The sequence below is a fragment of the Pteropus medius genome, unplaced genomic scaffold (genome assembly GCF_902729225.1).
Source record: "Pteropus medius unplaced genomic scaffold, Ma_sr-lr_union100, whole genome shotgun sequence".
NCBI lineage: Eukaryota > Metazoa > Chordata > Mammalia > Chiroptera > Pteropodidae > Pteropus > Pteropus medius.
Genome location: NW_024349797.1, coordinates 21886306 through 21912879, shown reverse-complemented (window position 1 = coordinate 21912879; position 26574 = coordinate 21886306). Strand labels below are relative to the sequence as shown.

The window sequence follows — 26574 nt, the reverse complement described above, 5'->3', positions numbered from 1 at the left end:
TAATTCGTTCACTCTAATACGTTCATTCCTCCATCCATTTACCTATTCTTTCCCTTATTAATTTGTTTCATTCTTTGACTTATTTACTCATTAGTTAAATTAGTCAACTTTTTTCTCTTTCATTGATTTATTCATATATTCACTCACTCACTTTTTTACTTATTAATCATTGATTCATTCATTCATTACTGATTAACCTAAACTGTCCATTCATTTGTAAACTCATTAAGAGATTTGCTTATTTATTCACTCAGCCATTTGTGTACTCATCTTTCACTTATTGACTCACCGATCTATTTTCATTCATTCTGTTTTGACATTTTTATTTACAGATTAACGCATCCACTCGATACTTCATCATGCACCTATGGACTTATTGATTTACTTAACTCATTGTCTCTCTCTTCGCTCACTTGCGTGATCCTTCACATTTTCATTCATTTCCTTCATTCCTTTGTTTACCCAAAGACTCATTCTTTCATTCATTCTTTATCTCATTCATCACTCACTCAACTACTCCCTCAACAAGTGTTGATTATGTGCGACATGTGCTCTACGTGCTCTATGTGCTAGGCGCAGTGAGCAGGCGAATATGGTTTCTGGCTACATGGAGCTTACAGCCTAGTGAGCTCGTCATCAGCTCAGGTGCCATGTCTTCCGTGAAACATCTAACACTTAAGACTGAGCTGAGGGCCCGCCTTCTGTGCTCCAGAAAGTCTATCTACTTGCTCTATTATGTTGATTGTGACATTTATAAATACATTTCCACCTAGTACCAAAGCACTCTTTGAACTAAATGGGATTCAGAGATGAATCCACGACCAACACAGAGCCCTGCACGGATTCGGGTCAGCACTCATTGAGCTGAAATGAATACCTTCATATCAGTTATCTTGGCACTCCTTCAAATACCAAAGTGCCAGAACATTTTAAAATACGGGGTATAAGGACCTCCTGCCACCATCTCCAAATAAATCAGGTCGATGTTATTTTTGCATGACATAGGGAGAAAAATAATCCATTTAAGTAGCATGTAAAAATATCCAAATTATTTTAGTACCTCATGAAGAGTAGTGCTACATACTATATACCATTAAAACAAAGATATAAAAAGATAAATGTTTTATGTCATAAATATAAAAAGATAAATGTTTTATGACATAAATGTTTTATGTCAGTAGTGAGTGCGGAACTGTAATAATCATAATCCTTGTTTCAAAACACATTTTCATCGCTGGTCCATGATTTTGCCTCTTATAATTTAGTTTTTCATAGATTGATTTACTAAACAAAAATAACAATAATAATGGTAACAACAACATCAGAAAAAAAAAACCAAATGCCTATTTTAACATCTATCTCTGTCCTCAGTATACATGGGGATAACAGATTAAATCTTTTAGGTTAAATGGATCTCAGAGAAGCAAAATTGAATTGATCATAATTCTTATTTTGTAAAATTTTATCATTGGAAAACTCTTGGTCATTCTAATTTTCTTTATAATGGATTTTCCCTTGTTTATTATTTTGGTCAGGTACTAGTTTTCAAAAATGAAGTCAATAGCAAAGAATCTACATCTGAACAAGAGGGGAAAATCCTACTATTATTTCAATCTCTCGACGTCCTCCTTAAAAGGAATGGTAAAATACCTAAGCCAAGCTAAACAAATTCTTGTTTCATGAATAATCACATCATTGACCATGAGTGGACAATGAAATTTGACCAGTATATTTACTTTTTATTTGTTTAATAATAAAAACCCAACCCAAGAACAAAATCCTTGACCTTAAAATGTGTCTATAATCTTCTTAATTTAAGAGGTAGTAGTCTCAACCTATTTTTTTTTAGCAGACCTCGGTTTTGTGAAATGAATTAACTACGACCTTTGGCAAGACAAATTCTTATTGGTCCATGCACGGTCTTCTTTGATTTGATTTTATGATTGCATGAGGCCATTTGTTCTTTTTAGATAATGTGGTCATCATCCATAAACGAAATGACCAAATCAAGAATAAAAACTTAATTTATCACTTACCCTGATTTATACTGTCCTTGGCCACACAGGTAAGAGTTAAGATCTCCATCATCAAATAATGACTAAAACAGCTGAGGGGCAGCCATTCTGCGGATACGAAACAGATATAAAAAAATCAGAAGAAAATACACTCATCATTGGTTCGCATTTTACACTGATTCACTTAGTTAACCGTTTTAATGTTTTTTCTTCACGATCTAACATCTAGGAACCCACTGCAAACTAAATGCAGAACACTGACTATTAAATACCTCTATCTAACTGCTTCTTACACAAGTGGTAACAACTTCATCTTTTTCTTAATGAGCCAAGGAATTTCAGAAATGAATGAATAAGTCCCTGTTTTATATCTTCACAATCGATCCATGTTTTGGGTCAATTTACTTTACTAATGAATATATTTATTGATCCATTCATTTATTTACTAATAATATTAAATCAATATCCATGAACTCTCTCACCTAGGTTCTCAAACTTTCTGAGATCATTTCCAAAATAAGTCATACACTAGTTCTCTTTTTGCAATGGACCTCAGTGGTTCAAAAAGTGATTGATCATAATTCTTATTCAGATGCATTCCAGTCACATCATTGGTCCAGGGATGGCCCTTCTGCATTTAATATGAACAATTTTTAGATGTTTCAATGAACAACCATGAACCACCATCCTACTCAACAACTAAGATCGAGACTCCCCAATGAGCAACATCCTAGATCTTTGTCAAAGGAGGGATATTTAAATAATCAGTGAGACAAAGATGAAACGGGACATTTAAGTTTTGAAATGAATGGGAGAAGTTAATTTTTTTCTTGTTCATCGTTTGTGTTCAATTGAATTAATCATAAATTTTGGTTCCTAATACATCCTCATCAAAAGGCTGTACGTGGCATTTAAAATTTTAATTACACTTATTCTTTTTTAATGATATAATGGAAATCCATGAACTGACCACTCGAACCAAGAACTTTATTACTTACGTGGCCTGATCTGCTCCTCCCTCAGAGGAATAAAGCAAAGATCTTCATGACTGGAGAATACCAGCTCTGCTGCATCCATCCTGTGGAATGTAAAGAGGATGCTGACAAATGAAAAGGCCTGGATTTAGGTTTTCATTTAGTAAATATGGGGTAACCACGACAGAAAATAATCATAAACAATCGTTTATGTCCCCTTCTTATCTTTAGTTTATGAATGGACCTCCATTTTATTACTGCTCCTAGTTATCCATTTAAATAATATAATGAACATCCTTCGATGAACTACTCTACATAAGAAAAACTATGAGTGTTACAGACAATTGACTCTATGTCCCTTATGCCCAGAACTAAGAGGTTAGAACTTTTTAAAAGGGCATCTGTTGTGCTAAATCAGATTCATCGAGAACTTTGGTTTATAACATAATCTCATCATTGGTCCTAATTCGGCCTCCTCTGACTGTATTTCATACTTTTATATTCACACACTGAGTACCCTAAATAGGCTGCCCTCACAAAGAAAGGAGCTTGAATTATTACTTACATTGACCCAACAGAGTCTTGATCATTACAGAAAATCAGGTCGAGTGCATCCCTTCTGAGTGGAAAACAGATAGGGGTAAAAGGAAAATGAATATGCATTCTTTTATAGCTTTAAAAGTTTTAAATAAAATATGTGAGGGTATCTCTTGCAAAAAAGGGAAAGAGATAAGAAACTTTCTCCATCGACTCGTTTCCCCCTTGATTTACTTGCTGTTTACATATTGATTAATGGAATTATTTATTTCTATTTTTCTTAATAAAATAAACAAATTAGAATTCACCACTGACCCAGACCAAGAACACCAACTCTTCCTGTCCTCTGTATAAATAACCTTTATCAAAGAGATAACTTGTTTATTTATTAATAAACCTCAGTGTTCCAGGATTACATGAAAAATAATATAATTCGACTATTGTACTGACTGGACACAACCTAATTCTCGGTGCGCAACACATTCTCGTGCCTGGTCTTTTCAAATTTTGTCTGCAAATGCATGATCGAGCCAGGCACCAAGGACGAGACCGCGTGTGCTGCTGATATAGGCCTGTGGGCTTCTTACCCCAAGACTCACCAGCCAAAGCCACCATCCCCGGGGACCATTTTGGGGACTACAAGGCAAATGTTAAACAGAATGAAACATCTCAGATTTCAACGTTGCTCTAATACCCTAACACAGACAAGGTAGGCAGGTTTCAATTCATCTTAAACTTTGGACATCTGCTACAATTGGCAAAAAATAAAAAATAAAAACCTTCTTTTTTAATCAGGTTAATCGAATGATTAATTTTACATTAAAAATGGATGCTTTTGAATTCAACACCTGAATGAAGAACAAGAGCTGCCTGTGAGACATATGGGTCTCGATGCTTCCATGGGCACATATAACTACCGAAATCCTCGCGCCTCACTGGTGCAGAATCAGATTCATCTAAACACTTATTTCAAGGCAATTTCACACCAATGAACGATGCTTAATTCTACTTTATTCATTCATGCATCCATAATTAATTTGGACAACCAGTCATTCTTTTGAAAGAAATGGAACAATATTTAAACTCTCAGAAACGCAGACGAGAAACGCTACTGTGTGTGCATCTGTGTTCTCACCGCCCAAAGTTTCAAGAGCCAAATTTTTGTCTTGAGAAGGTTATCTTCTGAGTGGAACTGGTTAAAATCATCACCATTATTTCAAGACACGTTCATTACTGGCCCATGCTTTGTCCCTTTGAGCTACTGTTATTATCGTATTTGCTTATTCGCTTAAGAATGAAGTCAGCATCTTTACAACAGTGCGTTCCAGTAACGGGAACGCACGAGCAGTAGTTACTCATTACCAAAGTGAAAACAGATGCTGTAACTTCATCATGCGATTTAACAAACTCTTATCGCTGGCCCTCTTTCATTTAAATAGTGCTTAATATTTCATTTAATTTTATAAGCTTTTTTTTTCTACGTAGTAATAAAATAAACAGCCAGTCGACCAAAGACATCCCAGAATGTGAATACTGACAATTCATACACCTGTGTATATGTGCTGAATGCTGAGAGATTAAAAAAACATGAATTCCAGCTCCTCAAAAGTAGACTGGTATTGACACTTGTTCATTACATATGCTAGAATTGGTCCAGGTGTGGCCACGTTTTCATTCAAGTATTCTTATTTGTTAAATCCTTCACACATCAATTCACTTGTAACAATACAATCATTATCCATGAACCACAAAAGCTCGAGACCAGGCTAACTGAATATCCCTAACAACCGCCTATAGAATCACGTCCAAAGGAGCAGAGGACTAGACTTTTTTCTGCGTTGGGCCTCAGATATCCAGACACATATTATTCATCACCCTTAACTCAGAATCACAGTCGTTATCAATGGTCCAAACACGTGACTCTTTTTCTTCTTTTATTGTCTATTGATTTACTCACAAATTTACTGCTTACTAACGAAGAAATATATGTGAATAAAAAACCCCAAGATAAGAGTCTTGAAATCCCTAATGCCCATTTATAAAATCGTTTCCCACAAATGTTAGATCTGTTTCTAGAATTAGCCTCAGTGTTTTATATATGGATGCCTCAACATGGTTCCTATTGATCTCGTATTCATCATTAGACTATGTTTAGCCCTCTTTCTTTAGATTTCTTTATTCTTAATAATGCATTGACCAATTTTTTTACTTTTTACATTTTTAATTAATTTTTTTTGGTGACATTGGTTAACAAACTCATCGAACAATTTTTTTTTTTTTTTTTTTGCCTACAGCACCTGGTCTTCCTAGGTGGTCTCCCATTCAAGTACTAACCAGGCCTGACCCCTCCTTAGCTTCCAAGATCAGATATTGGGCTTGTTCAGGGTGGCATGGCCATAGACCATGGACCGTGGCTCCCCTGGGGCGTGAACAAGGCCTTAAAGCAGTAAAGCAGACGTGCTAACTGCTACACTATGAAACCACGTCCAATCACTGACCAATCATAAACCATCAAAACCAAGACAAGAACTTCGACTTTTGACTCTCACTGGTCCTCGTGCTCCTAAGACAACCACTGAGTCTGAGGCATGGCAGGATGTTAATCTGCGGGCGGGAGCGCCCATTCTGAGGAGCACAAGAAAGAGTAGAGGATACAATTTGAGAAGTTCTATCCATTGGTCCTTTGCATTCCACCATTCATTTACTCAGTCACTTAATATTTATTAATTTAGGTAATGTTTGCTTACTCTCCCTTAATATGACAACTGTCGAACTGATAACTGATACAAAACAATACACTGATTATTACTGATTGATGGCTTTGCGATCCTTATCCAAAGAGCTAATATCCTTGGGTCCACTTATTATCCATTCCAAATTATATTAACAGTATTTATTTCCTTACCACATATTTTAATAATGGGACTATGCCTCACTCTCTTCTACTTTAATCATTTAAGTATTTTTATTAATTCTTCCATTTATTCTTTTATATTAATATAATCATAAACCATGAGCCATAAATGAGAAGCACAAGATCCTTAAATATCTCTAACATCCACCTACGGGATTTCTTCCAATAGAGGAACAGACCACATGTCCAGACACATAGGAGCCATCATCCGTAACTCATGCCACCAGTGGTCATTGCTGATCCAGATTTGGCCTTAATTTTTTAAATTTATGTCTATATGTTTTTTATTTGTAATCAAGTCATTAATAAGAAAATATATACCTAAATCACAAAACTTGAGGGTAAGATCCTTAAATATCTCTAACACCTGTTATAGAAATTATTATTCATGGCAATACATCTCTTTCGTTACCTGACCTCCATGTCACATCTACAAATTACAATGACACGTCAAATTAAGCCCATATTTATGACTGGGCCATGGTTGACCTTCAATGATAACATTTCATACTTTTAAAATAATACGGTAACCACCTTTTTTTAAAAAAAACAAAACATTGAAACCGACAAGAACTCTGACTATTACTCACCTTGCCTCTATGCTCCTAACGCATAGATGTAACTATAGAGCCTGTGAACAATAAAACAATGAAAACGACTCTTACTGAACAGTGTCACCTTAAGATACATCAAAAAGGTAACATTCTTAATCCACTTATCTCTTAATGAATATCCGTGTTTTCAATTTTTATTAGTAACGCTTTTTGCTTCGTTACATATGTTCGCCATTGGAAAAGGCTCTACCTTCTTCCAATGTATCTATTTATATATTTTAATGTTTCTATCATTGATTCATTAATAATAGTAAATCCAAATCTATGAATCCAAAATAAGAGCATGATCTTAGTATGTTTCTGACTTCTGTCTACAGGAGCATTTCTAGCAGAGGGAAGAGACACTGATTATGTTTTGTGTTGAACCTCATAGTTCCACACATGTATTATTCATCATCGTGACTTACATGTCACCAGTCATCATTACTGGTCCCTGTGAGGCCCTCTGTTCCCTCATTCATATCTAAATTTGTATCAATTAAATCATTAATTCACTGATAATAGTAAAACATACATGATTTACAAAAACACAAGGACAAAATCCTTGAATATCCCTAACATCTATCAATAGAAATCTTTCCCAATACACTCTCTTTTTTTCATTAAGCAATTTCAATGGTGCACATTATCAATTAATCGGAATTTCATATCATATTAATCAATTGGCAGTAGATAACTTTTTAAATTATACTTAATACTTTTTAATAATACCAGAGATCCATAAGCAAATGACCAAAACCAAGACAAAAACTTGACTATTACACACCTTGGTGTCTTTCCGAAAACAGAGGCTTCGTTTATGGAAGAAGGCGTAAGTCAACTCGGTGCTTTGTTTCTGAAGATTATCAAGCAGAAAAGATGATGAAAAGATTGAGACTTTGTCTCTATAATCTCTAAGTGCCATACTTCATTTACATAATCATTTAGGTATTTATTAATTTATGGTAAAATTTATTTTTTCTCTTCATAAACTTCAAACTTGTAACTATCTGAGGGCAATAAAAGACTACCTATCACTGTCTACATCATCCTCAGCCCATGACATAAGATACTTGGTCCATTTATCATTCATTCCAATGCATATTAATACTCATTTTATTGACTACATATTTTAATAATGAACGGTGTTTCACCCTCTTCATCTTTATTCATGTATATTTTTGCTGATTTATTCTGTCATTGATTCTTTTATTATTTTAAAAATAAAACACTAAGGCCAAGAAAAATATCACTATATAATCCTGAAACCTATTTACAGTATTACTTAAAATCTGAGGAATAGACTTGATTCTTTTTGTGTTGGCCCTCAGAGTTCCACACTCATGTTATCAGCATCCATGACTCATATAGAATCAGCTGCCACCATTAGTCCATAATTGGCCATCTTTCTGTCCATTCTCATCTACATTTTTTATTGATTAATTCATTAATAAAAAAATACACATAAATTATACACATGAAAATAAGATCCTTCAATCTCCCTAACATTCATAAATAGTATCATTCGCAAAGAGACTAAATCCTTTTCTTTATTTGAATATAGTTGATATACACTGTTATATTAGTGGTATTTGTTTCTTTAGGGGTGAATCAATGTGATGCTTTATATCAATCTGATATTAAACACTGGCATGGGTGGCCTTTTTGAATCACTCAAACCAAGACAAGAGCATTGACTATTACATAGGTCTCCAGGCTCCTACTTCACAGATGCAAACGTAGAGATCATGACCGTGAAGAGCCCTTAAATAAGCTCCAGTGTGTCCATTAAAGGAGTGAAGAGCAGAGAAGAGGATTAAAAAAATTTGAGACATTCTATCCATTGATTATACCACAAATTACACCACTCATTTACATGATCATTCGGGTATTTATTAAATTATATGAATATGTTTTTTTCTTAATAAGTTAAATGTCAAACTTGAAACTGACTCACGGCTATAACTATTACTTACAATATCTATTGTCTTCTCTTTAAGGACAAAATACGCTGGACAAAATACACATGGTCTATTTATTTACTGTCCATTCTGAATTAAAATAATATTTGTCCTTATACATTTCTGAGATCAGTTTAAAGGGTCAGTTCAAACAGAGACACTGAACTAGATTTCTTCCATTTTGGACCTCAGAGTTCCCAACATGTATTCATCATATATGACACATATGACATCAGTGGTTACATTGATCCAATATTGTCCTTTTTCTTCATTCATTTCTAAGAGTTTATATAATTATTAAATAATTATTTCACTAATAATAGTTTTTAATGCTCTACTTCACAAAAACTCAAGAAAAGCTTTTATGTCTCTATATAGAGAATTATTTTCACAATATATTTCTCATTAATTACTGTTTTTCTCATATACCTTAAGAAATATGTTAACTATATCCCATATTCATCACTGAAATAGAGTTGCATTATTGAAATATATTTTGCACTGTTTAACGAATTACCTTTAAAAACAACACGGAAACCGAAAAAATAACTTGAACTATTCCTGATATTAATCTCTGGGCTCCTATTATTTGTAGGCAACCATGGAAGATGCTTAACTCAGCTCGAGAACATCCGAGGATTACAGAGCAGAGCGGATGATAAAAAAAAAACAAAAACGAAAAACTGAGACCTAATTGTCATTGATCCTTGCTTTCAGCATTTCTTTAACTGAGTATTTAGGTATTTATTACTTTTTCTCAATATGTGTCTTTTATCTTAACAAAAGGAAAACTCAATCTTGAGACTGACCCAAAGGAATAAAACTTGATTTTTCCTTATTAGTATCTATATGATCCTTAGCCACAAAAGTGACTTCTTGATCCATTAATTTCTTAATAGAAATGAATGTTTTCAATTTTATTAATATTATCTTTTGCCTCACTACATACATTCATATTTGGACAATGCTTCGCTCGAGTTTTCTTATTACATTTATTTATATTAGTTTAATATGTCTATCATTATTCCATTAATAAACACAAATCTATGTCTATAAAATCAATACGAGAATATAATTTTTATATATTTATGATGTCTCATTATAGAAATGATTTCGACAGAGGAATCTGTCACTTAATATTTATTAATTTATTAATCTGTCACTTAATATTTATAAATTTCGACAGAGAAACAAAATATCTCCACCACTAATGTGGACCGTGCTCTGGGTTGGATCTCAGGGTTTCAAGACACATATTTTCACTGACCGTGACTCCTACGCCATCAGTCGGCATCGCTGGTACATGATTTGGTCTATTTTTCTTCATTCGTTACTACATTTGTATCATTTAAATCATGAATTCATTGATAAGAATAAAAATCATACATAGTTCATAAAAACCCAAGAACAAGATTCTTGACTATCCCTAACATCAATTTACAGAATTATTTCCCACATAAGCTACAACTCTTTCATTAATAGATCTCAATCCTGCACATTATCGATTAATTAAAATGTTTCATGTCATACTTATCATTGAGACATGGCTAAGACTTTATTAACCGAACGATTTTAAATAATACCATTACATTTATGCATTCATTGACGTAATGTTTCATATCAATCTAATATTTAACAGTAGTATATTTTGCCTTTTTGATTGTATTTAATATTTTGAATAATACAGTAACAAGCTTAAACAAGCTCCTCAGGCTAAAATATTGATATTACTCACTTGGTCTCCATGCTTTTAATGCAAAGATGCAACCACAGAGCTCGTGACCTTGGAAGATGCTGAAATCATCTCTAGGGTGCTCTTTCTGAAGAGTACAGAGCAGAGCAATAAAAGAGAGACGGCACTAAACTTGACACTGCATGCACGGAAAGACCACAATTGTTCTTGTGTTGGACCTCAGAGGTCCAGACCCGTATTATTGATCATTGTGACTCATCTGCTGGCAGTTACATATCATTGATTCAAAAGACCGCTTTCTCTTAATCTCTCTACATCGATTACTGATTAATTTATTAACTAATTACAAACCCTACTACTCAAAAAACCCCAACAAGGCCTTGAGATTCTTAGCGTGTAACTAGAATCATTCTCACAACAAAAGTATCTCCACCATTAATTATCTTCAGTTTTTCATATATGTATTAATCAAAACAATACTTCATATTCGTGCCCTAATTGTTACTTAGCGTGTAACTAGAATCATTCTCACAACAAAATATCTCCACCATTAATTATCTTCAGTTTTTCATATATGTATTAATCAAAACAATACTTCATATCCGTGCCCTAATTGTTACTAGGATACAGTTCACTTTCTTCGATTATATTTCACAATTTTTACTAATACAGTGAATATCTTTAAGCAAAACACCAGAATCATAAGAACTTTCCTTACTACTCACACTGGTGCTCCAGGCTCCTCAAACACAGATGCGATCCTGAGACTCGTGGTCCAGCAGGAATCCTTACATCAGGTCCGTCGTGTCCATTCTGAGGAGGAAACGGCAGAGCAGGTGATAAAAAAGTGAGATACTCTCTCCACTGATTGTTGCTTTTCATCGTTCACTTAGTAAGGCATTTAGGCAGTCACTAATTTGGTGTAAATATTTGTTCTCGTAAGGAAAAGAACGACTTTGACCTTGCCACTGACCCAGATTATAACAACATCGTCTATGACTTATACTATCTATGTCACCCTTAGCCAAACAGGTAACAGCCATGTACCATTTACTTCTAATTGAATGTCAAGTTTTCATAATATAGTGATAGTATTTCTTGCACAATCACATTTTTTTGCAATTGGACAATACTTTATGTATCTTTATTTATAAATTTGTTTATAGATTCTTTCATTTATCCAATTGCAATAATAGAATGGAAATGCATGAACGCTAAGACCAAAAACAAGGGCCTTGGACATTCCTGGCACGTGTCTATAAGATCCCTTCAAACGATGGGGATGCACTGCCTTTTTTTGTGTTGGACCTCAGAGTTTGACACGTATTCATCGTATATGACTCATACGCCACCAGAAGTCATCATCGATCCAATATTGTCCCTTGTCTTCTTTGTTCGTTTTAAATTATTTATTGATTAAATCATAATTTGCTCATGATAATTTCTAAACACTACAATTCCCCAAAACCCAAGAAGAGTTACTACGTGCTTACTCTTTACAGATTATTCTCACATCGATGTGTCTATTTCATTAATTACTCTCAGTTTTCCATACATAGGTTAATCAATATAATCGTTTATATATCCCATATTTATCACTGAGATACAACGCGCTTCCTTATATTTTATCACTTTTAATAATGCAGCGAATGACCTTACAAAAACAACACTTAACCAAGAAAATAACTTCAACTACGACTCACATTGATCTCCATCCTCCTGGTAGACAGAGGTAACCAAAGAGCTCGCGACCATGGAAGATGCTGAAGCAGCCTGAGTGTGTCTTACCTGCAGAGTACAGAACAGAGCGGGAGATAAGAAATACTAAGGCCTCATCGACACTGCCCCTTGCTGACCATGTTTCACAGACTCAGTATCGAGATACTTCTTCCTCTATTTTAATAAAGACCGACCCGGAACAACGGAATAGATTCTTATTACTCAATGTCTATGTAATTATTAACCAAAGAGGAGATACCTTGATATGCTTATTTCTTGTTAATAATATCTTTTGCCTCGCCGCATATATTCATATCTTTATACACTGCTTCACCCCATTCCTTAATTTTAAATATTTCTTGAATACTTCTATTATTATTCCACTAATTATAACATACCCGTGTCTATGAACTCGATACAAAATATGATCTTCGTATTGATTTGTTTTGATCCTGAAATCTCTCAATAGAAACAATTTGTTTATGAAGATGAGTAGAATTTTTTTCCCTAACCCAATATTTTTATAATTGGACAAATTTCACTCCCTTCATATTTATTCATTTGTATATTTATCAATTATTTTATTGATCCAATTATAAAAACAGAAAAAAATGCATGAACATTAAAACCAAAAACAAGACCCTTCTGTATTCCTGACTTCTGTTTATAGTATGATCACTTCCTACAGGGAAAACGGGACCTGATCCCATTTCTGTTGAACCTCAGGAAGAAAATATTCCTAACACTTGTCTGCTGTATCAAATGTAACAGAGAGTACACACTAGATATTGTGTTGGACCTTAGAATTCCAGACACATATTATTCATCGTCTTTTGCCACCAGCTGTCATCACTGGTCCAATAGAAGTCCACTTTTTCCTCACTCATTTCCAAATCTGTATAAATTAATTCATTTATTCAGTGATAATAAAATAAATACAAAATTTATAAAAACTCAAGAACGTGATATTTGAATATTCTTAACTTCTATCTGTAGAATCATTGCCAACATAGATTATAGGTCAATCTCGATTTTATGTATTATCAATTAATCAAGATAATGTTTTACGTTATATTTATCATTGGGTAACAGGCAATGTTTTATTATATGTATTACTTTTTAATAATACCATGAATATCTTTAAACAATGATCCAAATCAAAACAAGACCAATAATGTTTTATGTTATATTTATCATTGGGCAACAGGTAACATTTTTATTATTTTTATTGCTTTTTAACAATACCGTGAATATCTTTAAATGATGCTCCAAACCAAAATAAGACTTTTGACTTTTACTCACTTCAGTCTTACTTAACATGAAGACAACATAATAATCTTGATCAAGGCAGTAGATAAAATTAACTTGGTTCTCTAAGTTAGGCAAGGGTTCTGTAATTCAGCTTTATTTTATATGAATTTCATCATTGATATTTCATTGATCCAATTATAATAAAGAATGAAAATCCATAAAGAGAAAGATGACATTTCCTTTCACAGTTCCAGGTACATATTACTCTTCATCATCTATGACTCATACGCCAGCACTTATCATCATTAATCCAGAAAAGCCCACTTTCTCTTCCTTCATTTCCACATTGTTTATTGATTAATTCATCAACACACTAATTATAATTTTAAAAATATGACTCACAAAAGCTCAACAAGATCTTGAGATCTCCAATGTGCATCAAGAATCATTCCTACATCAACATCTGTCATTATCCTCAGTTTTTTCATATGCTTTGCCCAATATGATGCTTCCTATTAGTCTCATAATTGTTACTAGGATACGGTTCACTTTCTTTGATTATATTTCACACTTTGTATTAATACAGTGAATATCCTAAAACAAAACACCAGAACCAAGAAAAGAACTTTGATCATTACTCACGTTGGTCTTGTGGCTCCTCAAACAGACATGCAAGCCCAGAGTCTGTCCTCTCCATCAAGGAAGAATCCTCAAATCAGCGCCAGTGTGTCCATCCTGACGAGCATAAAGCAGAGAAGATGATAAAAATAGTTGAGACATCCTCTCCATAGATCCTTGCTTTTCACATTTCATTTATTCGGCAGTTAGGGCACTCACTAATTAGGCATATTTTTTCCCTTAAGAAAAAGAGCAATGTTGATCTTGCAAACTGACCCAGAGTCTGAATACTGCCTGTGACTTACACTGTCTATGTCATCCTTAGCCATACAGGTGACGGTCATGTACCACTTATTTCTAATTGAACTTCAGGGTTTTTATAACATAGCAATAGTATTTGCGTGTCACCACTTATTTTTATAATTGAACAACACTACATTCATCCCTATTTGTTTACGTATTTATAGAGTTTCATACATATCCAATCGTGATAATAGAATGATAATGCATGAACGGAAAGCCAAAATCAAGATCCTTGTGTATTCGTGACATGTGTCTATAGGATCCCTTCAAACAATGGGGATGGACTAGATTAATTTTATGTTGGACCTCAGAGTTTGACACGTATTCATCGTATATGACTCATACGCCACCAGAAGTCATCATCGATCCAATATTGTCCCTCTTTTTCTTTAGTCATTTCTATTTGTCTATTGATTAAATCATTAATTTACTAATAATTTCCGATTGCTATGATAAGCGAAATCCCTAAAAGAGCCTTTATATCCTATCCCGTAGATTACTTTCATATCGATGTATCTCTTTCATTAATTAGCCTCAGTTTTCCATTGAATTAATCAATGTGTTTCATATATCCCATATTTATCACTAAGATATAGTCGTCTTCTTAAATCATATTTCTAATTGAACTTCAGGGTTTTTATAATATAGCAATAGTATTTAGTGAATTATCTTTTAAAAAACCACGAAACCAAGAAATGAATTTTTACTATTACTCACATTAACCTTCGCTATCTTCTTATATAGAAGAATCACAGAGCTCATGACCACGGAAGACGCTCTCTTTGGCTCAAGTGTTTCCATTCTCAGGAGCACAGGGAAAGCAAGTGATTGAAAAAAAAAAAAGACCTAGTCACCGCTGATCCTTGCTTTTCACTTTTCATATATTCAATATCAATTTAGTTTTCTTAATATCTATGTATCTATCCATCCATCTATCCATCCATCCATCCATTCATCTATCCATCTATCTGTCTATTGTACAAAAGGAAAAACGCAATCTTCAGTACCAAGAAGAATAAAATCGACTCTTCCTTATCAGAGTATATATGACCTCAGTCAAAGAGGTGAGAGCCTTAACCACTAATGTCTGAAGGGGCATCGCCACACATTTATAATAGTTGGACAATGCTTCCCCCCTCTTATTTTTCAAATATTTATTTATATTTGTTAATGGTTCCATCATTATACCATTAACAATAACAAATCTACATTTGTGAAATTCATATAAGAATATGAACATCATATATTCTTGATATCTCTCTATAGAAACAGTTCCAACAGAGAGATTTGACCTATGTTCTGTGCTGGACCTCAGAGTTTCAGACCTATAGTTTTCAGGAGCCAAGACTCAGACAAGACCAATCATCATCATTGCTTCAGGTTTGGTACTCATTATATTCATTAACGTTCCTACGTTTTTACTGATTAACTCATTGGTTAACTAAAAACAACAAAATAAATGCCGATTAAAACAAGATCTTTAAATATCTCTAACATTTCTCTATAGAATTATTTACTACTGACTATAAATCTTTCATTAATTAACTTCGATGTCATCCTGTGAGATTAATTAATATAATGCTCCATATTAACCCCAAATTTACTACTTAGCCATGGTTACGGTGTTTGACTTTATATGACACTTTTAATAATGCAGGGAAACCTTTTTTAAAAACCACTAAACCAAAAAAACAACTTTTGACTATCACTCACATTGGTATCCATGCTTTTAATGCATAGACGTGACCATGGAGTTCCTGTCTGTGGAAGACCCTGAAGTCACCCAAATGTGGCCATCTCAAGAAGTACAAGAGAGAACAATGACAAAAAAAAGGTTGAGACATTATGTCATTGGTCATCGCATTCTGCCTTTCACTGAGTCATTTACAGAATCAATGTATTAGGATAATACATATTTTAATTTCTCATAAGTAAACAATATTGATCTAACCACTGACAGATAACATGAATATTGACTACCACTTATAAATAACTATGATATCCTTAGTCAAAGAATAACAATCTGCATCATGTAATCCCTTAGAGATGTCAGTTTTAAATGTACATTAATATTATTTCTTGCCTAACCACATACTTTTATAATTAGACAAGATTTCACCACCTTTATATTTATTTTATGTTTGTTTATTGATTATTTTATTGATCCAATTATAAAAATAGACTAGATTTCTTTTATATTGGACCTCGGAGTTACAGAGACGTATTCACCGTATGGGACTCATATGCCACCAATAGTCATCATCAATCCCTTGTTTTCTTCATTGATTTCTAATTGTTTATTGACTAATTCATTAGTTCACTAATAATTTAAAATATTATTATTCACAAAAAGCCAAGAAGAGTCATGATACTTCTAATCACTCTCACATCAATGTATCTCTTTCATTAATTATCTTAAATTTCACTTATGGTAATCAATATATCGATGTCTCATTAATTCAATAGTTAGTACTGGGCTATAGTTGGCAAATTTTGACTCTCGATGGCACTTTTTAAAAATATATTGAATATCCTAAAAAAATATTGTTGCAACCAAGACAAGAACTTTGACTATTACTCACAGTGTACTCCCAACACAGAGATACAATCACAGGGCCACCACTGAGATGCTTACAGCAGCTTGAGTGTGTCTGTTCTGAGAAGCACAAAGCATAGGTGATAAAAAAAAAAGTTAAGACCTTGTCTCCATTGATCCTTGCTTTCCATGTTTCACTTACTTACTAATTTAGGTATTTATAGAGTTTTCATGATGTAAATATATTTTTCTCTTAATCAAAGTGGCAACCTCAAATTTGAGAGTGACCCAAAGACTCATCCATAGCCAAGTATATCTAACATTTTGGTTCCATTTATTTCTTAATGATTATCAGTATTTTCAATTTTATTAGTATTTCTTGCCTGACCATATGTTTATAATTGGATAATACTTTATCCTTTTTCCTTTACCTTTTTTTACATGTTTTTACTGATTCCACTATTGATCCATTAATACTAACAAATCTATATTCACAAGCTAAAAATAAGGATATAATCTTCGTATATTTCTAACACCCATCTAGAGGACCAAATCAGTGAAGGAATAGACTATTTATCACGATGGACCTCAGATATCCAGACATGCATTATTCATCGTCCACGACTTATCCATCACCAGTGTCATCATTGGTCCATTGGAGGCCCACATGTTCTTCATTTATCAGTTAAATCATTAGTTCGTTGAAAATAATAAAATAAATAAATGATTCTAAAACAGTGAAGAATAAGATTCTTAAATATCTTTAACTTCTGTAGAATCTTTGCCAACGTAGGCTACATCTTTCTTTAATCGATCTCAATGTTACCTATTACGTTAATCAATACAACGTTTATGTCATATTTATCACTAGGCCATAGTTAACTCATTAATTATATTTGTTGTTTTTTAACCATACTGCGAATATGCTTAAATAATGGCCCAAAACACAAGATTCTGACTACTACTCACCTAGATCTCTTTCCTGAGAGAAAGGGAACGTGACCAGCTTGATAACAATAGATGAAATCAGATCAAACATCTGTTCTGCAGAGTATGAAACAAGGAAGGTAAAAAACAGGTTGAGACTTTCCACTGATTCACATGTTCTGCCACCATTTCGCATTTATTAACTAACAGAAATATTTTATTATTTTTATCTTAAAAATAAACTTGAAACATGCATCCGAATCAGGCAAAAACTGACTGCTACATTCCATTGTCTATGTCAATCTTGGTCAAGGGTGAAATACACGTGGTCTTTCTCTACCCATTTTAAAATATAACGATATTCTTTTACCTTACTATATTTTACCAAAGAACAATACTTTAATCTCTTCACCTTTATACACGTATACATTTATTTTTCTACCATTAACACTTTTATAAGTTAATTATTAAAATTCATGAACACAAAATCCTTATATATTACTAACATCTGTACATAAGATCCCTTTACATGTAAGACCAGATTACTTTTCTATCACACCTCAGAGTTCCAGAAATATGATATTCATTGTATGTGACTCATAGGCCACCAGTCGTCATCACTGGTCTATGATTGTCCCTCTTTCATTTTCTCACAAATGTTTACTTATAAATTAGTTCATAAATAAAGAAATACATATAAATAAAAAAATAAGAGTTCAACATTGCAACATCCGTCTCTACAATATTACAGAGCGACTAAATCTGTTTCATTAGCTGACTCAGTGTTGCATTTATGGATTAGTCAACATAATGCTTCATGTCTATCTGATATTAAATTTGTCATCTTTCACCTGCTTTGATTATATTTAATGCCTTTCGATAATACAGTGATTAGCCTTAACAAAGCACTCAAATCAAGACAACAATGACCGTTACTAACATTGGTGTCATGTTCCTGCAACACAGGTGCAACCAGAGCTCGTGACCTTGGAAGATGCTTAAATCAGCTCAAGTGCATCCATTCTGAAGAGCACAGAGCAGAGCAGATGATATAACATGAGACACTCTTTGCATGAAGAGAAAGACCACATAGCTTTTGTGTTGGACACATTCCAGACACGTATTCATTGTCTATGACTCATATGCTACCAGTAATCACTATCGATCCGATATCGCCCCTAGTTTTCTTCACTGATTTCTAATTGTTTACTGACTAATTCATTACTGCTTCACAGTGATTCCGTATTTCTGAGTGGGCTCTTTCTTTCATTGATTACATTTTACACTTTTGAACAACACAGTGAGTAGCCTTAAACAAGGTATTAAAAACTAAGAGCAACACTGGACTGTTACTCACATGGTCCCCATGCTCCCGACACATGAATGTCACCAGAGAGCTCATGAACATGGGAGAATCCTTAAATCAGCTCGAGCTCGTCCATTCTAAGGAGCGCAAAGCAGAAAAGATGATAAAACGTGTCACACCCACCTCCACTGACCCTTGCTTCCCACATTTCATGTGTTCATTGAGACATTTATTAATTTTCCATAATGTAGTATTTTTCTCTTAACAAAAGAAAACCTTCATCTTGAGACTGACCCAGAATAATAGTGAGTCTTACGTTCTCAGAGTCTACATGATTCTTAGGCAAAATGCTTGTTGCATTTATTGCTCAATAAGTATGATTTCAATTTTATTAAAAATGTTTCTTGCCTCACTGCATATGCTTCTAGTTGGACAAAGCTTCACTCTCTTCTCTTTGGCTGTTTATTACATTTTTAATTGTTCGATTACTGATTCATCAATGACAATAAATCTAAATCTATGAACCTAAAATAAGAATATGATCTTTGTAAAGTCCTATCTTTGTAAAGAGAGACTAGAATCTGTTTTTTTGTGGACCCGAGAGTTACAGACATTTAGTATTCACTGCATGTCACTCCCATGTCACCAGTCATGATCACTGGTGCATTTTGGGGTCTTTTTTCTTCACTCGTTTCTACATTTGTAACGATTAAATCATTGATTCATTGATAATAAAAAAATATGATTCAAAAAATCACAAGAAAAAGACCCTTGAATAAACTTAGCTTTTGTCTATAGAATCATGTACCACATAGATTATACCTTTTTCATTAACTGACCTCGACATTGCACGTTATCCGCTAATCAATATATTTCATGTCATATGTGTCACTGTGCCATAGTTAATTTTTAAATTACATTTATTATTTCTTAATAATGTTGTGAATGCTGTTTTAAAGAAATCAACCAAACCAAGATAAGATCTTTGGCTAGTTTTCACCTTGGTCCCTTGTCGAACACAAAGGTAACATAACGATCTTAATCACAGCAGATGTTAAAATCGCTCAGTGCATTCACTGCGAAAAGTATGAGCAGACAATACGATAAAAGATGGAGATGTTTTCTCCATTGTACCATATTTTCCGCTATTCATTTAGTCATTTGGGCATTTATTAATTTACAGTAACATTTTTTTTAATAAAATAAATGTTAAACTAATACCTGAGAGCAATAACTATTACCTGCCTGCATCACCCTTAGTCAAATACATAATACATTTGGTCCTTTTGAATCATTCCAATTTATATTGACATTCGTTTTCATTATTACATATTTTATTAATGACCAAAGCTTTGCTCTCAACATCTTTATTCATTTATACATCTGTTCATGGATTCTGCCACTGAATCTTTTATAATAATATTTCAAAACTTCATGAACTCAGAGACCAAGAACAGGATCCTTGTAAATCCCTGACATCCATTCATATGCTCACTTCATAAAAGGAGACTGGACTGGGCTCCATTTGCGTTGGACCCCAGAGTTCCAGACACCTAACCATCACGTATGCCCCACTCGGCAACAGTCATCAGTGTCGGCCCAGGATTGGCCTTAATTTTCTGTTAATGACTACATTTATTCATTGTTTAATTCATTAATAAAGAAATACACATAAATCACACACACACACAAAAACAAGAATAGATTCTTAAATATCTCTAACATCCACCTATACGGTCATGTCCACTAAAGCCAAATTTCTTTCATTAACCGAGCTCAGTGTTTCCTGCATGGAGTAATCAACATAATGCTTCATATTAATCTGATATTTAACACCGACATGACTTACCTTCTTTGATTACATTTAATACTTTTTAATAATACAGTGAAAACCGTTTTCAAAAATTAAAAAAACAATTAAGCCAAACGGAACATTGGCGAGTACACTGGTCTTCGTGTAGCAGCTCATGACCTTGGAAGATGCTGAAATCATCTTTAACGCCTCCATTCCAAGAAGCACAGAGCAGAGCAGTTGATAAAAAAAAATTAGGACCTAAATAAACTGATCCTTTCCTTTCCACATTTTACTTACTCTGGTTTTTAGGTATTTATTAACTTCTCATTATATATATGTATTTTTTTATCTATTAACAAGGGGAACACCTCAAACTTGGAACTGATCCATAAAAAATAGACTTTTTAAAATTTCTATTAAATTTATTGGGGTGACATTGGTTAATCAAATTATATAGGTTTCAAGTGTACAATTCCATAAAAACGTTGACTCTTAATTATCCATGTCTACATGATCCTTAGCCAAAGAGTAACACCCTTGATCAATTTATTTCTAAACGGGCATCAGCGTTTTCAATTTTCATTAATAATATATCTTGCCTCATCACATATGTTCACAGCTGGACAATGCTTCACTTTCTCCTTTATCGATTTATTAATTTTTCTTTAATGATTCTATCATTGATTCATTAATAATAAGAAAATCTAAATCTATGAATCCAAAATAAGAACGAGACCTTTGTATATTTCTGTCACCTATCTATGGGATCATTTCCAAAAGAGGGGTTGAACTAATTATGTTTTGTATTGGGTCTCAGAGTTTTAGACACTTATTTTCATCATCGATGACTCATGCTACCTGTCATCTTCACTAGTGCAGGTTTAGGTTTCTTTTTTTTATTATTCATGTCTATATTTGCATTGATTAAATCATTAATTGCCTGATAGTAACAAAATACACGATTCACACACAAAAAACACAAGGGCAAGACCCTCGAACATCTCTATCATCTGTCCACTCGATCGCTTCCCACACCGACTGTATCTCTTCTGTTAATTGGTCTCAGTGTTATAATTATTGATTAATCAATGTTTCATGTCATATTTATTACTGGACAAGTTAATTTTCTGATTAATTTAATACCTTTTTATAATACCATGCATACCCTTAAACAAACAATCTGAACCAAGACAAGGTCTCTGACCATTACTCACGTGAGGTTCTTTCTTCACACAGGGGCCACGTGACAATCTTGATCATGGTGGAAGCTAAAATCAGCAACAACATCCATTCTGAAGAGAACCAAGCAGAGGAGGTAGTAAAAAGAGTGAGAATTCTCTCCACTGATCCAAGGTTTTCACCATTCGTAGATATGGTCATTTAGGTGTTTATTTAAATTAATAACGGTAATATTTACTTATTTTCCTCTTAATAAATCAAATGTCAAATTTCTGACAGTAACTGACTGCTACTTATCACTGTCTATATCATTCTTAGTCAGAGATGTAATGTACTTGGTCCATTTGTTATTCCTTCCGATTTTCTATTATATATTTTAATAATAAACAATGCTTCACCCTCTTCACCTTTATCCATTTACATATCTGTCCATCCATTTTTTCTGCCATTGCTTCTTTTAGAATAATATATATTTTTTTGAAATCCACAGTCACAAGTCCAAGAAAAAGACATATGTCTATACGAACATGTCCAACAGGGCGAATGTACTAGAATCCTGTGTTGGGCCTCACTCATATACAATCACGCTCACTGCACGATTCACATGCACCAGTCATCGCTACTGGTCCGGGTTTTGTCCTCTTAGTCTTCATTTATTTTTATCAATTCCATAATTCACAAACAAAATAAACACACATAAATCCAAAACCCCAAGAAATTTCTTGAAACTCCCTAACATCTGTCGATAGAATTATTTCCTACAGAGACTACATCACTTTCTCTACTTGGCCTCAGTGTTTAAAATATTGACTAATCAACGTCGTGCTTCACACAGGCACTAGTTCCATTATTAGGCTACGGTTGGCCTTCAGTGATTACATTTCATAGATCTGTCTACAGTGACTACCCTTAATTAAGCAAACCACCCAAAAAGCTCTTGGCCATGGCAGAAGGACTAAATCGGCTCATGCATTCATTCTGAATATAAGCAATACAGATAATAAAATACTGAGATATTCTTGCCATCAGTGCATGCTTTTCTTATTGTCTTAGTCATCTAGGTATTTATTATTTTGTAGCGTAATTTTTTCTTCCTTTCTGTAGTAAATGAACCACTTGAGCTCACGACTGACTCAAAACAACAATACAGACTACTCTGTATCACCATCTGTACCATTCTTACCCTAAAATGTAACCCCCTTGGTCCATCTGATGCTTAATGAACTCCGGTGGTCCCAAGCTGTCTCACTAATAACCTCACGTGACCTGCATATGCCTCCCCGCCTTCATCTTTATATACTGCCATATTTGTTTAGTCTTTCATTTATTCACTTATGATAAAATCGACATCCACGAAGCACCAAAGGCTGAGATATGATCCTTAAATATTACCAATATCTATCCAAAGGCTCATCATTCCCACAGATGTAAACATCTAATTCCTTTCTTGTAATGGACCTCAGTAGGTCATACATGTTTTGATCATAAAATACAGTTCAGAATGCATTCCACTCGCATCACTGGTCCACGGTTGGCCTTTTTCATATAATTTGCATATCCTTTCTGTATAGAGAATGAATCCATCCTCAGAACTAAACGCTGACTCGTACTTACATCTCCTGTGTGCTCCTTCCTCAGAATGAAAATAGCGTACATCAATTACAAAATGTTTAGGGAAAACCTAAAATAGAAATTTAAAAATCTATAAAAATGAGCGACCTAGACTCAACTTGTTTTTAAAATCATCCTAAGCAATGCTAAATCAAATTAATCATAAACTTGGTTTCCTTGTCATTAGGACTGGCCTGTCTTTGTTTAATTTTGTTCATGTATGCAAACATTTCCTCATTTTAAATATATGGCGATGGAAGGAGATTTGACTTTGGGTGGTGAACACGCAATGATTTAAACAGATGATGTACTATTGAATTGTACACTTGAAACCTATATAATTTGATTAACCAATGTCACCTCAATAAATTTAGTAAAAAAAAATATATATATATATATATATATATATATGTTTCTAAACAGAGAGGCTGCCTAGAGATCTCAGTCTGTTCAGAATGCTTAAATCAGTTCAGGTGCATCCATTTTGTGGAGTATAAAGATGATGTTAAAAGATTTAGACATTTTCTCCATCGAACCATGCTTTTTCCCTTTCATTTAATTTGACTTTTAGCTATTTATTGATTAATGCATTTGATACCTTGTTTTCCTTAATAAAATAAACAGTCTGGAACTCATCGCTGACCCAGAGCAAGGGCATTGACTATTATTACGTGTATCTTGCTTTATCAGTGATTCTCAAAGCACTGTCTCCCACTAGGCAGCACCGGCTGAACTAATGGGAGCTTAGAAATGCAGATTCTTGGCCCCCACATCAATCCCGCCCAATCAGAAATGCTAGGGGCAGGGCTGGTGGCGTGCAGTGTAACCAGCCCTCCAGGTGATTCTCATGCTCATTCGAGTTGGAGGACTACTGCTCTACACTGGAGAGGTGACACCCTTGAACTATACGTTTCTTCTTTTTTAGTTAAATTTATTTTAACGTCGGTTAATAACATTATATAAGTTTCAAGTATACGACTTTATAATACATACACTGTAGCACTCCAGAATCACATGAACAAAAATTCTTGTCTCACATTTTTTTCTTAATTAATCCAAATTTACTTCCTTTTAACTATCTACCCATCATCTATCTTCCACCTCTCTTTTATCTATCTACCATCTATCTATCTAATTCATCTACTTCCTTTCATTTACTCCCTTAGAATAATGCAATAAATCCCCAGAATCTCCTTAAACCCCATAATTAGATTCTTGAAAATTACCGAAACTGGCTCTAGGCTTATTCCCACAGGTGTAATATATCAAATTTTCAAATGGACTTCGGTGACACAGAAACGAAGTCATCATAAGACACATTCCGAATGCGTTCCACTTCCATTATGCGTCCTTTTCCTTTTTTTAAATTAAATTTATTGGGGGTGACACTGGTTACTAAAACCATATCGGTTTCAAGAGTACAATTGAATAACGCATCATTTGTACATTGCACTGTGTTCGCCACCCAAAGTCACATCTCCTTCCAGCACCATATATTTGGCTCTTTTTCATTTAACTTTTATGTTCTTTAAAGATAAAAGAAAGAACAACCACAAACCCACTATCCACTCGGCATCTAAACACTGTTGATAACTTACATCTTCTTATGGGGTTCTTCACTGAATTAACAGCTTAGATCATTGCCACAGAGGATGTTTATAACCTGCAGTACAAACCTATGTGGAATAAAAAGTAGCTGTAAAACTGAATATAAAATCCTCAAACTTTTAAAAAATTGTCCTGAAACTGGTTCATGCTCAGTCCTCTTTAATGTAGTCAGTTGATTAAATTAAATATTTTTTCTATTTATTAATTTAAAAAAAACACCCACTACCCAAACAGCACAGAGCATAAACATCGACAATTACATCCATCCGTCCACATGTCCCTTATGCTAAGGTATAAGAGCCGCTATATATTTTTAATGGATTCCACGTCCTTAGAAATGGATTGGTAATGATGTCTGTTTCCTTATATATGCTATAGTTCCTCCACTACATTTTTCTTTCATTTATTCATATATTTATGTAATTATTATTGTATTAACTTTTAATAATCAATATCTGTGAAACACAAAAGCCCAAAAATAACATCTTTGGGTATCCCTAACGACTGTTTTTTTTATTTATATCAGAAGCAACAGACAAGATTTCATTTTGCGTTGGACCTCAGAGTTCTAGATAAGCATTCTTCATCCCTGACTCATATGCCACTAGTCTTCAACATTGATTCAGGCTTCACCCTCCTGTTCTTCATTCAATTACAATTTTGTTTAGAGGTAAATCATGAATTCACTAATTATAAATATATACCAATAAATGTTTAAGTAGCTTTAATATTTGTGAACATCTATATATAGAATCATTTTCTAAAGAACAACTTAGTCTAGATTTCTCTTCTTACTCAACCTCAGTGTTGAATATACGTATTAGTCAACTTGCTTCATTTTAACCTCTTTATCATTAGTCCATGGTTGACATCTGTCTATAGAATTATTTTCCTCAGGAATCAACCCCTTCCATTAATCGACCTTGATGTTTCATATATGAATTAATAAACATAATGTTTCATATTAATTGCATTTGGGGGCTGTGGTTGACATCCACTGATTGTATTTCACACGTTTTAATAATATAGTGAAT

The 26574-nt window shown here is 33.7% G+C and overlaps 1 long non-coding RNA gene, 15 other non-coding genes and 6 pseudogenes across 16 annotated transcripts in view; all 22 read right to left on the bottom strand.

Annotated features, from left to right (window-relative positions):
- Positions 1-26574, bottom strand: part of LOC120619701 (uncharacterized) — a 77418-nt gene that overhangs the window by 3550 nt on the left and 47294 nt on the right. Inside the window, exons 19-32 of the long non-coding RNA XR_005657615.1 lie at positions 25531-25608; positions 23936-24002; positions 18084-22434; positions 17161-17234; positions 15296-16375; positions 14300-14392; positions 12391-12475; positions 11413-11500; positions 10730-10814; positions 7821-7889; positions 7031-7071; positions 3555-3608; positions 3014-3093; positions 2037-2123 (exon numbers count right to left, since the gene is read on the bottom strand). This is a non-coding gene — a long non-coding RNA (uncharacterized LOC120619701). The remainder of the gene's footprint in view (positions 1-2036; positions 2124-3013; positions 3094-3554; positions 3609-7030; positions 7072-7820; positions 7890-10729; positions 10815-11412; positions 11501-12390; positions 12476-14299; positions 14393-15295; positions 16376-17160; positions 17235-18083; positions 22435-23935; positions 24003-25530; positions 25609-26574) is intronic.
- On the bottom strand, positions 2561-2634 carry LOC120620013 (small nucleolar RNA SNORD113/SNORD114 family). Its single transcript, XR_005657727.1, has one exon. It is a non-coding gene; the product is annotated as a small nucleolar RNA SNORD113/SNORD114 family (small nucleolar RNA).
- On the bottom strand, positions 5365-5437 carry LOC120620000 (small nucleolar RNA SNORD113/SNORD114 family). Its single transcript, XR_005657717.1, has one exon. It is a non-coding gene; the product is annotated as a small nucleolar RNA SNORD113/SNORD114 family (small nucleolar RNA).
- Positions 6614-6684, bottom strand: LOC120620006 (uncharacterized; annotated as a pseudogene).
- On the bottom strand, positions 7415-7488 carry LOC120619999 (small nucleolar RNA SNORD113/SNORD114 family). The gene has a single exon (XR_005657716.1). It is a non-coding gene; the product is annotated as a small nucleolar RNA SNORD113/SNORD114 family (small nucleolar RNA).
- On the bottom strand, positions 8354-8427 carry LOC120620003 (small nucleolar RNA SNORD113/SNORD114 family). Its single transcript, XR_005657719.1, has one exon. It is a non-coding gene; the product is annotated as a small nucleolar RNA SNORD113/SNORD114 family (small nucleolar RNA).
- LOC120619991 (uncharacterized) lies at positions 9176-9246 on the bottom strand (annotated as a pseudogene).
- On the bottom strand, positions 10224-10298 carry LOC120620011 (small nucleolar RNA SNORD113/SNORD114 family). The gene has a single exon (XR_005657725.1). It is a non-coding gene; the product is annotated as a small nucleolar RNA SNORD113/SNORD114 family (small nucleolar RNA).
- On the bottom strand, positions 10900-10974 carry LOC120620014 (small nucleolar RNA SNORD113/SNORD114 family). The gene has a single exon (XR_005657728.1). It is a non-coding gene; the product is annotated as a small nucleolar RNA SNORD113/SNORD114 family (small nucleolar RNA).
- Positions 11990-12059, bottom strand: LOC120619982 (uncharacterized; annotated as a pseudogene).
- LOC120619993 (uncharacterized) lies at positions 13200-13266 on the bottom strand (annotated as a pseudogene).
- Positions 13893-13970, bottom strand: LOC120620004 (small nucleolar RNA SNORD113/SNORD114 family). The gene has a single exon (XR_005657720.1). It is a non-coding gene; the product is annotated as a small nucleolar RNA SNORD113/SNORD114 family (small nucleolar RNA).
- On the bottom strand, positions 14879-14948 carry LOC120619981 (uncharacterized; annotated as a pseudogene).
- On the bottom strand, positions 15883-15957 carry LOC120620001 (small nucleolar RNA SNORD113/SNORD114 family). The gene has a single exon (XR_005657718.1). It is a non-coding gene; the product is annotated as a small nucleolar RNA SNORD113/SNORD114 family (small nucleolar RNA).
- Positions 16777-16848, bottom strand: LOC120619987 (small nucleolar RNA SNORD113/SNORD114 family). The gene has a single exon (XR_005657706.1). It is a non-coding gene; the product is annotated as a small nucleolar RNA SNORD113/SNORD114 family (small nucleolar RNA).
- LOC120619988 (small nucleolar RNA SNORD113/SNORD114 family) lies at positions 17696-17769 on the bottom strand. Its single transcript, XR_005657707.1, has one exon. It is a non-coding gene; the product is annotated as a small nucleolar RNA SNORD113/SNORD114 family (small nucleolar RNA).
- On the bottom strand, positions 18595-18669 carry LOC120619984 (small nucleolar RNA SNORD113/SNORD114 family). Its single transcript, XR_005657703.1, has one exon. It is a non-coding gene; the product is annotated as a small nucleolar RNA SNORD113/SNORD114 family (small nucleolar RNA).
- Positions 19143-19210, bottom strand: LOC120620002 (uncharacterized; annotated as a pseudogene).
- On the bottom strand, positions 19939-20013 carry LOC120620012 (small nucleolar RNA SNORD113/SNORD114 family). Its single transcript, XR_005657726.1, has one exon. It is a non-coding gene; the product is annotated as a small nucleolar RNA SNORD113/SNORD114 family (small nucleolar RNA).
- Positions 20878-20949, bottom strand: LOC120620007 (small nucleolar RNA SNORD113/SNORD114 family). Its single transcript, XR_005657722.1, has one exon. It is a non-coding gene; the product is annotated as a small nucleolar RNA SNORD113/SNORD114 family (small nucleolar RNA).
- LOC120620010 (small nucleolar RNA SNORD113/SNORD114 family) lies at positions 21949-22020 on the bottom strand. Its single transcript, XR_005657724.1, has one exon. It is a non-coding gene; the product is annotated as a small nucleolar RNA SNORD113/SNORD114 family (small nucleolar RNA).
- On the bottom strand, positions 26094-26165 carry LOC120619989 (small nucleolar RNA SNORD113/SNORD114 family). Its single transcript, XR_005657708.1, has one exon. It is a non-coding gene; the product is annotated as a small nucleolar RNA SNORD113/SNORD114 family (small nucleolar RNA).